Source organism: Nicotiana tabacum, unplaced genomic scaffold (assembly GCF_000715075.1).
Source record: "Nicotiana tabacum cultivar K326 unplaced genomic scaffold, ASM71507v2 Un00006, whole genome shotgun sequence".
Lineage (NCBI taxonomy): Eukaryota > Viridiplantae > Streptophyta > Magnoliopsida > Solanales > Solanaceae > Nicotiana > Nicotiana tabacum.
In genome coordinates, this window is record NW_027438244.1 from 443,141 (window position 1) to 460,573 (window position 17,433).

General features: G+C 39.8%; 1 non-coding gene across 1 annotated transcript; it reads right to left on the bottom strand.

The window, feature by feature from the left end:
* Nucleotides 1-813: 813 nt before the first annotated feature.
* LOC142178865 (small nucleolar RNA R71) lies at nucleotides 814-920 on the bottom strand. Its single transcript, XR_012707074.1, has one exon. It is a non-coding gene; the product is annotated as a small nucleolar RNA R71 (small nucleolar RNA).
* Between the last annotated feature and the right edge of the window lie 16,513 nt (nucleotides 921-17,433).

Genomic DNA, 17,433 nt, shown 5'->3' on the forward strand with positions numbered 1-17,433 from the left:
TTAGAAGTAGAATAATCACCATCATGATTGGAAGTGCAATTAGGAACAAACCACGCTTCTAGACTTAAATATAAGCCTAAGTCTAAATCAATTAACTCCCTGTGGAAATCGATCCCGACCTTGTTGGGTAAAACGACATCGACCATCCTCGCTACTCAATAGTGGTGTAGGTTTGGATACGATCAATTTTTGGCGTCGTTGCTGGGGAGTTAGACGGTCTTAGCTATATATCTAACTATTTGTGTGTTTTGTTTTTCTTTCCTTCCATTTTTCTAATTTTTGTGTGTCAATTTCTTTTAGGTACCAAATGCCTCTTAACGAGGTCCTCGGACATATTCCTCAGGGGGGAGGAGGTAGATGAACAAGAAGTGGATGAGGTTCATCTTGAACCTCAAGTACAAAGAAGAGGTCGCCCGCCTCATGAAAACGTTCCAAACCCTCCCCCACCTCCTCCAAGGGAAGCAAACGGGTGTTGCCCAATGAAGGCTACGCAAGTGCAATTTTCCCTCCCCAGATTTGGTCGGTCAATTTTTAAATAACCAATGTCATGCTTACTCTATTGGAAAAAGGTGTTTCTTCACCGGAGCTCCACATCATAATGCATATAAGAATATCAAAGGTTTTGTAGGCACATGCTGGGGGAGCAAGCAGACGAATGTATCTGAGGACGCTTTGAGGTTAAGGCTTTTCCCTTTCACACTTAGAGGGAAGGCTTTAGATTGGCTTGAGAGGCTACCCAACCATTCCATCTCCACTTGGGATGAGTTGGCCGAGAAGTTGATAGCAAAGTTCTTTTCTCCAGGACATATGGCAATATTGAGTGATGAAATCCTTGCTTTTAAACAATAGCATAATGAACCGTTACATAAGATTTGGGAACGGTACCGGACAATGGTCAAAGAATGCCCCCATAACGATATGACTAAAGCAATGATCTAGCAAACCTTTTATAGGGGTATCAAAACAACTAACCAGTGTGTGGTAAATCAGCTCACAGGGGGTAACTTCATGAACACGCCATATTCAGAAGCATATGAAATATTAGATGAGATGGCGGACACCTCTTCATCTTGGCAAAGTTGGGCCAACATTCCTCAGGGTGACCCTAATGTTATCCACCTTCACAAGGAACTCCATGATCACGGACAAGCCATAGAAGAGTTGACAACTGCCATGAATCAGTTAGCCAAGGCACAGCTTCAGCAGGTTCAGGGGCCAAAGCAAGTAAATTCCATGGAATGAGTGAATGTAATGATTAACAAGAGGAGACAAAGAGGTTAACAAGTTCAATACAATCAGGATCAATTTGAGCAAAGTGTTAGTGGGTACAACCAAGATGACTCTTATGATGATCAAAGTGAAGAGGTTCAATATGTGAATAATTACCAAGGTAAATGGAGCAATGCTCCAAATAAACAACAGTGGAGATCACAGGGAAACAATCAAAATTGGGGCAACCAAGGCCAAGGGAATTTGAATAGTGGCAAAAACAACAATCCGAACAATAATCAAAATTCGGGGAATCAAGGAAATAACCAAGGCAATTAGGATGGCAACAATAATAGTAATTGGGGAGGCAATGGAAATCAAGGGGGTTGGAACAACAATAATCAAGGAAACCGGGGGTCGGGCCCTCAAAGTCCCCCGATGTATCAACAACCTAACAACCTGCCTCCATATTCATCACAAGGCAAAGTTCTTCCAACAATGAGATGGGATGGATAGAAAGTATGTTCAAGCAAATGATGGAAAGAAACGCCGACTCGCTCAAATAGCCTCCCATAATACTTCTATCTGCAACTTGGAAGTCCAAATGGGTCAAATTTCTCAAGCCTTGAATACTCGCCCTAAGGGGGCACTACCAAGTTATACAGTAGTAAACGCGAAGGGTGGAAACAATATTGGCCATGCTATGGCAGTGAATACAAGAAGTGGTAGAGGTGGAGTTGCTAGTGCAAGAAGAGGATGAGCCAAGAAATTATGAGAATGTGAACGATGAAGTGAGGATAGATATTGATGAAAACGTGGAGGAGACACAATATGATAGGAACCCGTCTAGGGAACATGTGATAGACATACCGGATCCGGTAGTTCCCAAAGCCAAGGCTCCTTTGCCAAGGCCTCCTCCACCATATCCTCAAAGGCTCGCAAAGCAAAACAACGACAATCAATTGAAGAAATTCATTGATATGATAAAATGTTTGTCCATAAATGTACCTTTGGTTGAAGCTCTAGAACAAATGCCGGGATATGCCAAGTTCATGAAGGACTTGGTAATAAAGAAGAGGTCAATGAACTGTGAGACGATCAAAATAACAGATCAAGTGAGTGACATTGTGCAATCCATGGCTCCAAATCTAGAAGATCTCGGTGCCTTTACAATTCTATGCACTATCGGTAGTGCCAATTTCGCTAAAGCCTTGTACGATTTAGGAGCGAGTATTAATTTGATGCCATATTCTGTGTTCAAAACATTGGGGATTGGTCGACCAAGGACTACTTCCATGAGGTTGAAAATGGCGGACCAAACAATGAAGAGGCCATTTGGGGATAATTGATGATGTGTTAGTTCGGGTCGACTAGTTCATACTCCCGCAGATTTTGTGCTACTCGACTTTGAGGTTGACTATGAGGTGCCAAAAATATTGGGGAGACCTTTCCTACCAACGGTGAAGGCATTGGTTGATGTGGAAGCTGGGGATCTCACCTTTCGGGTGGGCGATGAAAATGTTGTATTCCACGTGTGCAAGTTAATGAGGCAGCCTAATAGCAATGAAGTATGCTCTTTTGTGGATCTTGTGACAGAGGTGATTGTTAATGGAACGAGTGCTATGATCAATGTGGAAGACCCTCTGGAAGCTGTGTTGTTGAATCATGACAATGATGAGAAGGCAGGCTTGATAGAATGTGGAAATGCTTTACAAGGAATGGGATCCTACACATATGGACCCCGTAAACTTTCCTTGGACCTTGAGAACCAGAAGACTCCATCAACAAAGCCCTCAATCAAGGATCCACCAACATTGGAGTTGAAGCCATTTCCTTCACACCTCAGGTATGAGTTCTTAGGCCCTTTTTCCACATTACCTGTTATTCTTTCTTCGTGCTTAACTAACGTGCAGGTAGATTCCACCCTTGTGGTGCTTCAAAGAAGGAAGAAGGCAATAGGTTAGACATTGGTGGATATTTGGGGTATAAGCCCTGCCTTCTGCATGCACAAAATCATATTGGAAGAAGATACCAAACCCTCTGTGGAACATCAAAGGAGGTTGATCGAGGCCATGCAAGAGGTAGTCAAGAAAGAGATCATCAAGTGGCTAGATGCAGGGGTTGTGTGCCCCATTTCTGATAGTTCATGGACTTCGCCGGTACAATGTGTCCCAAAGAAGGGGGGCATGACTCTGATCACAAATGATAGAAATGAATTGATCCCCACAAGAACTGTCACCGGTTGGAGGGTAAGCATGGATTATAGAAAACTGAACAAAGTGACCCGCAAAGACCATTTTCCATTGCCATTTCTTGACCAAATATTGGATAGACTTTCCGGGCGTGCTTATTATTACTTTTTGGATGTGTACTCCGGGTACAACCAGATTCTCATTGCACCTGAAGACCAAGAGAAACCACCTTCACTTTTCCGTATGGCATATTTGCATTCTCACGGATGCCGTTTGGTTTGTGTAATGCACCGGCTACCTTTCAGCGATGTATGATGGCAATATTTACGGATATGGTGGAGGACTCCCTCGAGGTGTTCATGGATGATTTCAGTGTTGTGGGGGATTCCTTTGAAGAATGTTGGGATAATCTTGACAAATTATTGGCCCGATGTGAAGAGACCAACTTAGTGCTTAATTGGGAAAAGTGAAACTTTATGGCCGAGGAGGACATTGTCCTCGGCCATAAGTTCTCCAAGAACGGTATTGAAGTGGAAAAAGAAAAAATTAAAGTGATATCAAAACTCCCTCCTCCAACTTCCATCAAGGGAGTGAGGAGCTTTCTTGGTCACGCAGGGTTTTACCATAGGTTCATCAAGGATTTCTCAAAAGTGCTGAACCCCTTGTGCAAGTTGTTGGAAAAAGATGCCAAGTTTGTGTTCAATGATGATTGTATGAAAGATTTTGAGCTACTCAAGTAAAGGTTGACTACCACTCCCATCATTACCGCATCCAAATGGATCTTACCATTTGAGCTCATATGCGATGCTAGCGACGTTGTGGTAGGAGCGGTATAGGGGCAAAGCATCAACAAGATATTTCATCCGGTCTATTATGCAAGCAAAACAAAGAACGATGCCCAAGTCAACTATACGGTGACCGAGAAAGAGCTATTATCCATTGTCTTCACCATGGAAACGTTCTGCCCATACCTCATGGGTACCAAAGTGATTGTGCACACCGATCACGCGGCACTTCGTTATTTGATGAGTAAAAAGGATTTTAAGGCTAGGTTGATGAGATGGGTTCTTCTTCTACAAGAGTTTGACCTTGAAATCATAGACTGAAAAGGGAGTGAAAATCAAGTGGCGGGCTATTTATCCCGCTTGGAAGAGGAGGGACGGCCCCATGATAGCCTCGAGATTAATGATTCATTTTCGGATGAATAACTCATCTCCGTGTCTGTGATTGGGATACCTTGGTTCGCCGATGTGGCTATCCTTCTTGTGACCGGCATTGTCCCGAATGAGCTCTCTTCAAACCAAAGGAAGAAGCTCAAACAGGACTGCTTGGATTATTATTGGGACGAGCCATATCTTTTCAAACTTTGCAATGATGGTGTTATCCAGAGATGTGTTCCAGAAGAAGAGACATTGAGTATTCTTGAAGCTTGAAATAAGTAGGGATTTTAGCCTATTAATTGCTCTCTTTTACTAGTGTTTTGGGCCAAAAATGCGTGAAGGTATTCCCGAAAACTAACTTAATATGCTTGCTTGCATGGATTGTTCAGAATGAGACAAAGGAGCTATAATCAACTCATAAAGGAGTCAAAACTTGAACAAAAACCAACACTGGGCTAACAGGTGTGGAACACGAATCACGACAAATAAGTGCGGCCACGAAAGTACCAGCACGGCCGCGATGGGAATTCCGCAGACCGCGGTTGCTAAAGTTCAGAGATTGCTCAATTCAAGAAATAATGAGAAGGACGGTCCGCATCAAAGTTACGCGGCCGCGGAAGTCTATCACGCGGATGCGGTAGAAATTACGCGGTCCGCGAAATAAGGTTCAACCCAGGTCCAAATGTGTAAAAACGCGGACCGCGATCAAAATTTGGTTATGTTATAAATAGATCTTTTTGTCAATTTTAGGTTATGTTATGTTTTTTTTGAGTACGTGAGACGGCTAGGTTTTCCTTTTTGGGCAATTTTGTACAAGATTTACCTTATAACATTAGATTTTTATCTTTTAATTTAGTATTATGGATTATATCTTCTTTTTTTATTTGATTTCTGCTATTATTATGAGTAGCTAGACCCATAGCTAGGGTTTTGACTCAACCACGCTTCTAGACTTATATATAAACCTAATTCCAAATCAATTAACTCCCTTTGGAAATCGATCCCGACCTTGTTGGGTAAAACGTCATTGACCATCCTCGCTACTCAATAGTGGTGTAGGGTTGGATCCAATCACAGCCCAGAAACCATAAATAAACTCAAACCAAACCAAACAGCCATAGATTGACCATATGACCCAAACATTGAACAACTTAAACAATCCAGTTTGTATATTCAGTAGGGAGAATGAGGAAAGATTTGAGTGTTAGCGATAGATCAAGTCTCAGTAGTAAAGAGAGTGGAGAAAGAACCCAAGTCCTAGTATGTCAGAGTTCACAAGGGTCTCAAAGGAACCCCTAGCAGTGCTCACACTAGGGAGGTCAATAGAGAAAATCTTAGTGGCCTTGGCTTTCAGCCAACCAAGAGTAATAGATTCAGAGTAGTATAGGCAATAAATGAGAGTGAGAGAACAATGATTAAGGGACAGACTTTGGAGAGATGCACTTGTATTTTTAGAAAGCAAACATAGAAAAGTTGCCCAAAACACAGAACATACTAGTTAAGAGGGTCAACCAGACTTAGAGGCAGGTTGCTATTACAGGTTTAACACTTAGAAAGAAGTAACATATTGGCAGAAAATACATTGAGAGATTTAGAGGGGAATCAAATTTTTCTAAGATTACAAGAGTAACATACAAAGGTGCATAATACCAAACGAGTCTAAGTAAAGTACTAACTTATAGGGGTTTAAAGACTAGGGGTCCAAATCATGCTGAATATCCATCACAACACCAAAAAGCAGACATGCCAATTTATCACTAAGACAAACAGTCTCAAACATTACAGGGAAACACATACTAAGATAGCCATTCTAAAGGTCCCATATAATTGCTAAGGATTAGAATCAAGCAAAACAAAGACATGTTGAGTGACACAATAGCAGGGAAGCAAGTCATAGTTAATAACACATTACAGATGTGAGGCAAACATTACAGGAATTCAAAGTAGAGTAGGAAAGCAAATTTATATCAAACAGTAATGTAGACATTCAGGTACCAGTACATTAGGCTAAATGAACTTAAGAGGGTCTAAATTATTCAAGGGGAGCATATTCAAATAACATGTCTCAAAACAGGAAATTTTAGGTAAAAATCAAATGCTAAAGAGGTTCAGATCATAAGACAAGTTTAATGCTAGCAAAGTTACACACAGAGAGGGTCTAAGAACACACTAGGTCATGCAATTCAGAGGCGTAAATATGTATGACATAAACATAGAAGCATGAAATCGTAAAGCCAAGAGACTTACCAGTTACTAGTTGAATAAACAGACAACAAGAAAGAACAAATTCCACAATGCTCTGAATGTCAACAAAGAGCAAGAACCCAGATTCTCAGTGCGTCAGAGTTCACAAGGGCTTCAAATGAACCCCGGGTAGTGCTCGCACCTAGAAAAGTTAAAAATCGAATTTTGTTGGCCTTGGCTTTCAGCCTATCAAGAACCAAAGTATAGAACATGAGAATAAGAGAACACAAGAGTAATAGCTTCAATTGTTTTTGGTGAATCCGATGACCAAAGTCTGTCTCAAAGGGGAAAGGAGAGATTTTTATATAGTATTAGAAATCGAACAAATAAATAAGGAAAACAATCAATCAAACATAAATATGAAAAGAAAGTACCCATGCTATCAGTAATGGAACGGGTAAAAGGAAAAGTATTAAATTCCGAACCCTAATTGGACAGAAACCAAGAAATCGACCAAAGGTTTTGGTGAATCGGCTTCATATCGCCTTGCCATGAATGTATATGGATGGAAAATCGTCCAAATACCGAAGGGTGAAGCTAATCTCCCTTGATTTGTAGATTGATATTTGCCAAAAAATGGGGCAAATACTAAGTAATACCACAATCTTGTAACTAATACTGAGGTAAGACATAAAAGGTAAGAAAATCACAGAAGGAATCCATGATTGAGACGGATTCAGAGAGGATTGAGAGGGCGACTAGGGTTTCGGTGGGAGGAAGGAGTGTTTGAGGGCGGCTGGTGAAGAGAAATAGGGATTAGGGTTTGGGTGAGGGGATATAAGGAGAGTAGTGAGGAGTGTTGTGAGCCGTTGATCACTTTTGATCAACGGCTGGGATTTGAGAAGAGCTGGGTCGATTTTTGGACTGGGTTAGGTCGTTTGGGTTGCTGAGGTTATTGGGCCAGGGGTCTATTTGTACCTTAATGGTCCGAAATTAATCCTAATTTTGGGCCAGATTTTAAAAAAAGAAATTAAGGGAAAATAATTTTATGAAAATAGTTAAATAAATTATAAAAACGCTATTTATGCCAATTAATACTTTAAAACAATAGTAGAAGATTATAAAAATGTAAGATATTATAGATGCAAAATAATAATTTTACTTAATTAAGTCATCACAAAAAATAATTGAAGGAGTAATTAATAAATATTAAAGTAATTTAAATGCAGAAAAATCATTTTTGAAGTTCTGAAAATTATGGAAAATTATAGAAAAATGCTTGTATGGATTTGTAATTAAATAGTGATGGAAAAATGATGTTTTGAAAGTATATATATTATTTAAGAGAATATGAGGGAAAAATTGGGTAACATCAAGGCATGGATATCTTCTTCGCATCTCCTGTTCGGTCTCCCAAGTAGCCTCCTCGACTGGCTGACCTCTCCACCGCACCTTCACTAAAGCTATGTCCTTTGACCTCAACTTGAGAACCTGCCAATCCAAAATGGTCATCGGCTCCATATCGTAAGTCAAATCACTATCCAAATGAACCGTGCTGAAATCCAAAACATGAGACGGATCGCCGACATACTTCCGGAGCATAGAAACATGAAATACTGGATGCACACTTGACAAACTAGGTGGTAAGGCAAGCTTGTAAGCCACCTCTCCAATCCTCTAAAGTACCTCAAACAGCCCAATATACCGAGGGCTCAACTTGCCTTTCTTCCCAAACCTCCTAACACCCTTCATGGGTGACACCTTAAGGAGTACCTTCTCCCCAACCATAAAAGTAACACCAGGAACCTTCCTATTGGCGTAACTCTTTTGTCTAGATTGCGTCGTGCGGAGACGATCCTAAATAAATTTAACCTTGTTGAAAGCATCCTGAACCAAGCCAGTACCCAATAGTCTAGCCTCACCCTGCTCAAACCAACCCACCGGAGATCGACATCATCTCCCATACAAAGCCTCATACTAAGCCATATGAATGCTTGACTGGTAGCTATTGTTGTAGGCAAACTCTGTGAGCGGTAGAAACCGATCCCAAGAACCCCTGAAATCAATGATACAAGTACGTAGCATGTCCTCCAATATATGAATAGTGCGCTCTGATTGTCCGTCCGTCTGAGGATGAAATGTTGTGCTCAACTCAACCTGGGTCCCCAACTCTCGTTGTACTGCTCTCCAAAGCTGCGATGTAAACTGCGTGTCCCGATCTGAAATGATGGACACTTGCACACAGTGAAGGCAAAGAGTCTCGCGGATGTAAATCTCAGCCAACCGCTCCGAAGATTTAGTAGTCCCAACAGGAATGCAGTGCGCAAACATGGTCAGTCGAGCACAATCACCCAAATAGCATCAAACTTCATCGAAGTCCGTGAGAGACCAACTACAAAATCCATGGTGATACGCTCCCATTTCCACTATGGAATCTCAAGCCTCTAAAGCAATCCACCCGGTCTTTGATGCTCATACTTCACCTGCTGATAGTTAAGGCACCGAGCTTCAAATCCCACTATATCCTTCTTCATTCTCCTCTACCAATAGTGTTGCCTTAAGTCCTGGTACATCTTCGCGGCACTCGGATGAATGGAATACCACAAACTATGGGCCTACTAAAGAATCAACTCACGTAACCCATCTACATTGGGCACACAAATCCGACCTTGCATCATCAAGACCCCATCATCCTCGATAGTAACATCCTTGGCATCACCGTGCTGGACCATGTCCTTAAGGAAAAGCAAATAAGGATCATCATATTGGCACTCTCTGATGCGATCATATAAGGAAGACCAAGAAACCACACAAGCTAGAACCTGACTGGGCTCCGAAACATCTAATCTCACGAACTGGTTGGCCAAGGCATGAACATCTACTGCAAGCGATCTCTCACCAACATGAATGAATGCAAGGCTATCCGTACTCACCGCCTTTCTACTCAAGGCATCGGCCACCACATTGGCCTTCCCGGGATAATACATAATGGTGATATCATAGTCCTTTAGCAGCTCCAACTATCTCTGCTGCCTCAAATTTAGATCCTTTTGTTTGAACAAGTTCTGGAGACTTCGATGACCCGTAAATACCTCACAAGATACACCGTAGATATAATGCCTCCAAATTTTCAATGCATGAACGATGGCAGCCAACTCCAAATCGTGGACGGAGAAGTTCTTCTCATGAGGCTTCAACTTACGCGAAGCATAAGCACTCACTCTACCCTCATGCATCAAGACACACCCAATACCGATCCGAGAAGTGTCACAATACACTGTATAAGAGCCTAAAGCTGAAGGCAAAACTAGAACTGAAGTTATGGTCATGATAGTGTTGCGCTTTTGGAAGCTCTCTTCACACTCATCCGACCACCTGAAAGTAGCACCCTTCTGGGTCAATTTGGTCAAAGGCGATGCAATAGACGAGAAACGCTTCACGAAGCGATGATAATAATCGGCCAAGACAAGAAAGCTCCGAATCTCCGTAGCTGAGGACGACTTGGGCCAACTCTGAACCCCCTCTATCATCTTTGGATCCACCTGAATCCCTTCACTGGAGACCACGTACCCCAAAAACGCCACCAAAATAAGCTAAAACTCACACTTGAAGAACTTGGCATAAAGTTTATCCTCCCTCAACCACTGCAACACAATCCTCAAATGCTGGGCATGCTCCTTCTGGCTACGAGAGTACACTAGGATATCATCAATGAATACTATGACAAACGAGTTGATATAAGGGTGAAATACATTGTTCATCTGATGCATGAATGTTGCTGGGGAGTTGGTGAGCCCAAAAGACATCACAAAGAACTCATAATTACAATAACAAGTCCTGAATGTTGTCTTTAGAATAACCTAGTCCCGAATCATCAACTGGTGATACCCAGACCTCAAATCAATCTTAGAGAACACACTCGCTCCCTAAAGCTGGTCAAATAGATCATCAATATGCGGCAAAGGAAACTTGTTCTTAATTGTAACTTTGTTCAACTGCCTATAGTCGATGCACATCCGCATAGTACCATCCTTCTTCTTCACAAACAGAACCGGTGCACCCTAAGGCGACATACTAGGCCTAATAAACCCCTTATCAAGAAGTTCCTGAAGCTGCTCTTTCAACTCCTTAACCTCAGACGGTGCCATATGATACGGAGTAATAGAAATGGGCTAAGTGCCCGGTACCAAATCAATACCAAAGTCAATATCCCTGTCGGGTGGCAAGCTCAGCAGATTTGCAGGAAACACGTCCGAAAAGTCTCGCACCACCGGAACTGAATCAATAGTAGGAGTATCAGCAGCAACATCCCTCACAAAGGCCAAATAGGATAAAAAAACCTTCCCAACCATCTGTTGGGCCTTCAAATATGAAATTACTCTATTGGGAACATAATCTAAAAAACCTCTCCACTCGATCCTTGGCAAACCCAGCATCGCCAACATCACGGTCTTAGCATGACAATCCAACATAGCATGATACGGAGACAACCAATCCATACCTAAGATCATGTCAAAATCAACCATACTAAGCATTAAGAGATCAGCTTTAGTCTCTAATCCACCAATATTCACTACACATGACCGATATACACGGTCCACAATAATAGTATCTCCCACTGGCATAGATACATGAACAAATGAGACGAAGGACTCACGAGACATGTCCAGATAACGAGCAAAATATGACGATACATACGAATAAGTGGAACCAAAGTCAAATAATACAAAAGCATCCGTGTGGCATACCAAGACAATACCTGTGATCACTGCATCTGAGACAATAATATATTTTTCTCTTTTCCTTCATCTTCTCTCTTCCCTTGATAGTCATTTCCACTACCATAACCATCAAATCTCTACCAGCCTGCCACTACCACATCACTAGATGCAAAAAGAAAAGCATACCATTAAGCAACTCTCCTGATTCAATAGCATAAAAACAAATCTCGCATCATTTTTTCCTTTTCCTATCTCATTTTTAATTCCGGATAGATTTGCTTGATGCCAATGTAAGTCCGGCAATATTACTGCCAATACAACAAGGAGCAGTAGTTTGACATTCTTCTTTTACTTATTTTTATCTACATTGAATTTTTCCCTTTGGAGTTTTAAGGCACAAACCTTTTACTTCCATTACAAAATTCTCTGGCAACGCTAAGCTTAATTTACTGCGGATTTTGACTGAGAAAGTAGTATTTTCAAAGTTATGATTCGTGGCCTGAATGGATTACTCATCGTTAATGACAGTATCTACTAATAGAGATGTTCCTTAGTTTGATTTGCTTTTCCAGTGGGTAGAATTCTCGGATTGTCTTAAAGTGAGGGAAGGTGGTCTCGGGCGTGGGTAGATGGTGGCGCTGGCAATAAAAGGAAGGGCGAGAGATTTTAAAAACGTAATTGAAGAAGAAGTTTTTTCTTTAAAAGAGAAATTCACGTGTCACATATTGATTGGTCCATTTTTTGAATTAAAAAAATATATCAGGCGTTTGAGATTCACACACCTTGTTCTTGTAAGAGGTTATCAATTAAGTGTTTAATAGGCACATTTTCACCAAACATTATGTATTCAATAGGAACATGGGCTAGTTCAAGTGTCTAAATTAAAAAATAGGAAAAGTTTAAGGGGCTGAATATGTATTTGGCCTTTTTAAAAATAATGTTGTTAGAATTTACTATATTTCATTTGAGGGTGGTGGTCATGGTGGAGCATGAACACTATATATATGATAATGTTCATGATTTATTATAATAAAGAAACCCTTTACATGCTAGCTAGTAGGAGCACAAATATAAAAATAGAGTGAGGAAGAAGTTGTTTTCCTGTTTGATCTATTATTTTCTTAGAGAAAAACTATGTAAACAACTAAAGACAACCAGAACCACTAGTAGTTCAATTATTGTCTACGGTTTAGTTTAATCAGTGTTTGTCATGATTTTATATTATATTTGGTTTTCTTATTCCTTGAAGGGATGATAATATATTTTCCATAATTAATTTTACCTTTTACGAAAAGAAAAATATAATTCTTTTATATTTGGATAGTCCTATTTGTTTTGGAGAAAAACGTTTTAGACTTCTACAAATTGAGAATTCTTCCTTTTCATTTAGTAGTATCCACAATGTAGCCATAAGGAGTATGGGAGTCTTGTTTATGAGGAGAATTTTTGAAACAAGTGTTAGCCTGCCACTTGTGGGTGCCTCTTTGTGAGGTTATTCTCTCGATATTTTGTACTCTATTTTATATAGTGGATTGTTCATCTCCGCTTGTGGACGTAGTTCAATTGACCGAATCACGTTAAATGTCAGTGTCTCTTTTGATATTTTCTTTTGTTGTCTGATTTATCATCATTTAATGTTTGCTTTGATAGCTTCCACATGACACCTGATAATTTCGGCTCTAACACTTTGACACAAATTTGACTAGAACATACCCAAAAATAATTACTGGGCAGAGTTTTGCAAAGCACTACTTCTGGAAGCCAAATGGGATTCAAAGGGTTATACACCATCATTTTTGGAATATTTAGATAACGAGTGAAAATCATCAGGAGGCAATGTGCTCTCTATTCATGTAATTCTTGGCTTAGCTCAAGATTTCTCACAAGTTATAGGTTTCCTCGAGAATGAACAAGAACTTATATACTATTCCTCCCTTATAATCTGACTCTGTAATGACCTTGGGACTTCAGCTGTAAGTAATTATTATATTTAGTAATTATATTTCCAATTTAATTTCTCTCCTTGTTATTTGTTTGAGATATTGCCTTATGATTTTTTTTCTTTTGATGAATTTGTGATATTCTCACATTTTCAAGTACGTAAATAACAGGATGAACAGAAAAGAGGTGATGTGCCTTCATCTATCTTGTTTTACATGAGGGAAGCAAATGTTAAGGAGGATGTAGCAAAACGGAGATGAATTTGGTGTTCAAGATCGAGAACAAATCTTATCTTCATTGGTTGAACCTCTTCTTCTCAAATGAGAGAAATAGTAAAGATATTTGTTTTCAAGTATCCAAAGAACCAAAAAAGGGATAATACATAATTACCCTATTGGGTTGTCCCACTTTACGAGATGCACTTATACTTTGCAGTGGTCCTATGACCCCGGGCTTTGCTTGAACTTGTCACGGCCCCAAATTCCCTCCATAGGATATTGTGATGGCACCTAATCTCTAAGACCAGATAAGCCTAACAACGTACAAAATAATTCAAATAAAAACTAAAAATCTCAAAACTTCAACAACTGCATAAATCGGATCTGTAACTCAAAATGTACAACTCCCAACACCTGGTAAAGTATAAGTCACAAGCTCTAGTAACATTTTTGAACAATCCTATACATCAATGTCTAAGATAGTGTAATGACATAAGGAAAAATTCTATGATAGCTGCTCCGTGAGCGCTCAACCTCTCATATGTCTTGATAATGAAGGCCTTCATTATATCTTGTAGACTAGGCTGATTGGACTGTTGAGGCTGAAACTGCTGCCTCTACTGATTTTGGAAGACTGGAGCTCTTTGTCCCTGAGGTCTAGAAATATTCTGTTGCAACGCATTTGCAGTACCTACAGGTGAACTCCATGAAACATAAGGGTGCCTCTTACCCATTGCATTATAATTTCCCACAGTATTCACTTGCTCAGTTGAGGCTTGACACTCATGAGTAGGATGCCCTCTTCCACATATATCACAAGCTGCATGAGGCTCACTTTGTGTTGTAGCTAAGGTCAGCTTCCGTATTTCTTTAGCCATAGCATCAAGTTGTACTTGCACATATGTGTTAGCATCTACTTGGTAAACACATGTCGATCTTCTTCTTTCAGCACTCTCAGAAGCCCATTGAATTGCATCTTCAGACAACTCATCAAGATTTGTGATTACCTCCTCTGGAGTCTTCTTCATCAGAGGGCCTCCAACTACATTGCTCAATGTTTTACGTGAGGCCGGTGTCAATGCATCCCAAAAGTCCCGGAGTTGCATCCATAGTTCAATTTCACTATGTTGACACTTTCTAACAATCTCTTTAAACCTCTCCCATGCTTCAAATACAGTCTTAGTATCTTTATAGCAGAAGTTGTGGATTTCTCTTCTAAACTTGCCTGTCTTAGTTGATGAGAAATATTTATCAAGAAATTTTCTGGTAATATCATACCATGTTCGAATCAATCCATTAGGTAAGGTTCGAAGCCACTGCTTTGCATCATCTTTGAGTATGAAGGGGAATGCCCTTAAGTAAACTACACCTTGTGACACACCATTGTATTTAAAGATGTTCATAATCTCCTCGAAGTCCATTAGATGGTTGTTTGGATCTTCGTTCATCTTCACCTTGAAGACACAACAGTTTTGAAGGGTTTAGAGCAACCCTCGAAATTATTAGCTGCAATTAGAGGTGGTCGAACACTGGATAATCCTTGATTGTAGACCGGTCTAGCATAATCACCAAGTGGTCTACCAGGCATGGGATCTATTTTTTCGAACTGATCTGCACCCAAAGGTTGATTTTGAGAAATTCTACGACCCCTCTCTTCTTCGTAGATAATTTATGCATCTCTAAAAGTTGCTTCCTCAGCATCCCATGCAACTTGTTCTCGTCGTTGGGCTGCTTCTCTCGGAGCCAAATCCACATTATTATCACTGTTCCTAGACATGAGTTCTTTGGTTGATGATTGCCCAAACATTTTTGTTGTCTCTGTGAGAGTTCTTTCCTTCTTCACCTGTCGCAATTATTTTTTTATCTCGAGTTCGTATGGTAGCACTTCCTTCGCAGAAGTTTGAGTCATGTACCAATCTAACCTGTAACCTGCACACAGTCAAAGAACACGAAACGAAAAAAGAGAAAAATAAAATAAAATAAAATAAAAATTCCTAAATTAGCACTACAAATTATTTCAAACACTATTGATTTTCAATCCCCGGAAACGACGCCAAAATTTGACGTTCGCAATTCACACACTTAAATAGTATCCACAGGGATTGGATTTAAATAGTATTATCGTAGTTTGTAGCTAGATTGCAATCCAAGATGATCAACAATTTAGATTATGTGGTTAATACTAAAATTAATTAAGAATCTAGAGCTAATTGACTAATGATAATCAAAGTAAGGCCTAAGCAAAGGAAGATATCAATGGGAGAAAATAGAGTTTTGATAGGATAGGTGCAAGATAATTCTCTATGATTTAACTCTAGATAATTCACTTCTAATGTTCAAGTGAGTCTCTCGAATTCACTTAATTATCAGTACAATTGTTTAGTAGAAACACCTCTCTCGATTAAGTCTCAACCACATAATATGAACCAATTTAAGCTATGTAAAGATATGCAAGAATGCCTAATGGATTGGCCTTTAGGAGAACCTCTCTCGATTATCCTTCTAACTAGGCTTAATCAATGATTCAACTAGCCTCTTTCGATTACTAGGAAGAATTAATGAACTCAACCAACAAGATAATGCAAATATATCACAAGTTATGCCTCTCTCAATAACATGAGCATATGAATTTAGATGCATCAATTAAATCATCCAAAATGATTCAATACATAAAACTAGAGTTATAATTCACAAACGAATATCTATACACCATATCCATCAAACCCCTAAATGGAACTACTCCATAGACATGGAGCAATTCATCACAAATATGTTGAAAGTAAAGGAAAACATAAAACGATCCAAACTCGGATCTTGAGTGAGGATTGAATGATGAACTCCTTGTGCTTTGATTTTCCTACTCCCACTTAGCCTCCTTAGGTCTAATAGGTGTCAAAAATCCAAGAAATAACTTTTTTCATGTATTTATACCAAGTAGGGTCGGGCCCAAACGAAATCACCTTTTCCTACGCGAAATAGGACAATTACTCTGTAAAATCTGCACGGGCACGCCGCATGGGGTGACGCACCATGCGGGGCATTAGTGAGGAAATCTAGAGAGTTGAAATATGTTAGGCAATAGAAAAATACACAGGCATGGTGCCCCACGCGCCACGACTGTGGGCTTTTCTTAGAGTATGCAATTTTCCTCATTTTTTGATATCCAGATGTGATTTTCGACCACCGAACGCGATTCTGGGTTAAGCCCTTGGGACTTTACTCATGCTTCAAAGATCCAAATCAATTGAATTCATTCCATACATCTGCATAGCTCAGAATCACTCATACAAGGTATAAAACACCCAATAAGTGCAAAATACTATCAATTAAAGCTCAAACACAATAAAAGTACAGTAAATTAGAGTGTCATAAGCGACTAAAATACGAGATTATAGCCTACCATCAACACCTCACACTTAAACCACTGCCCGTCCTCGAGCAATCAAACTACACTTTACATAGACACGACCTTTTTAAACAACTCTCATAACTCATCATACCAAGAATATTTAAAATAGATTAAACACTCTAACGTAACATCCTCGCCTCAAGATTTGACTCAAAAGAACCATGTATTTTTCATAACTCGCTCACTTACTCTAACATAGAGGTCAACGACACTACCTTTCCTTCATGAATCAAGTGTCCTCACAACAGAATAGAGAGTAGTTCCACACACCATGAATTTTAAGAACAATTATGAACTCAAGATAAAAAGAATTCACTCACTCTCAGAAATAACATTCATATGCCACAAAATATGCACCATAGGCTTGCCCGTAGTGTACTACTCTACTAATTGAGTTCA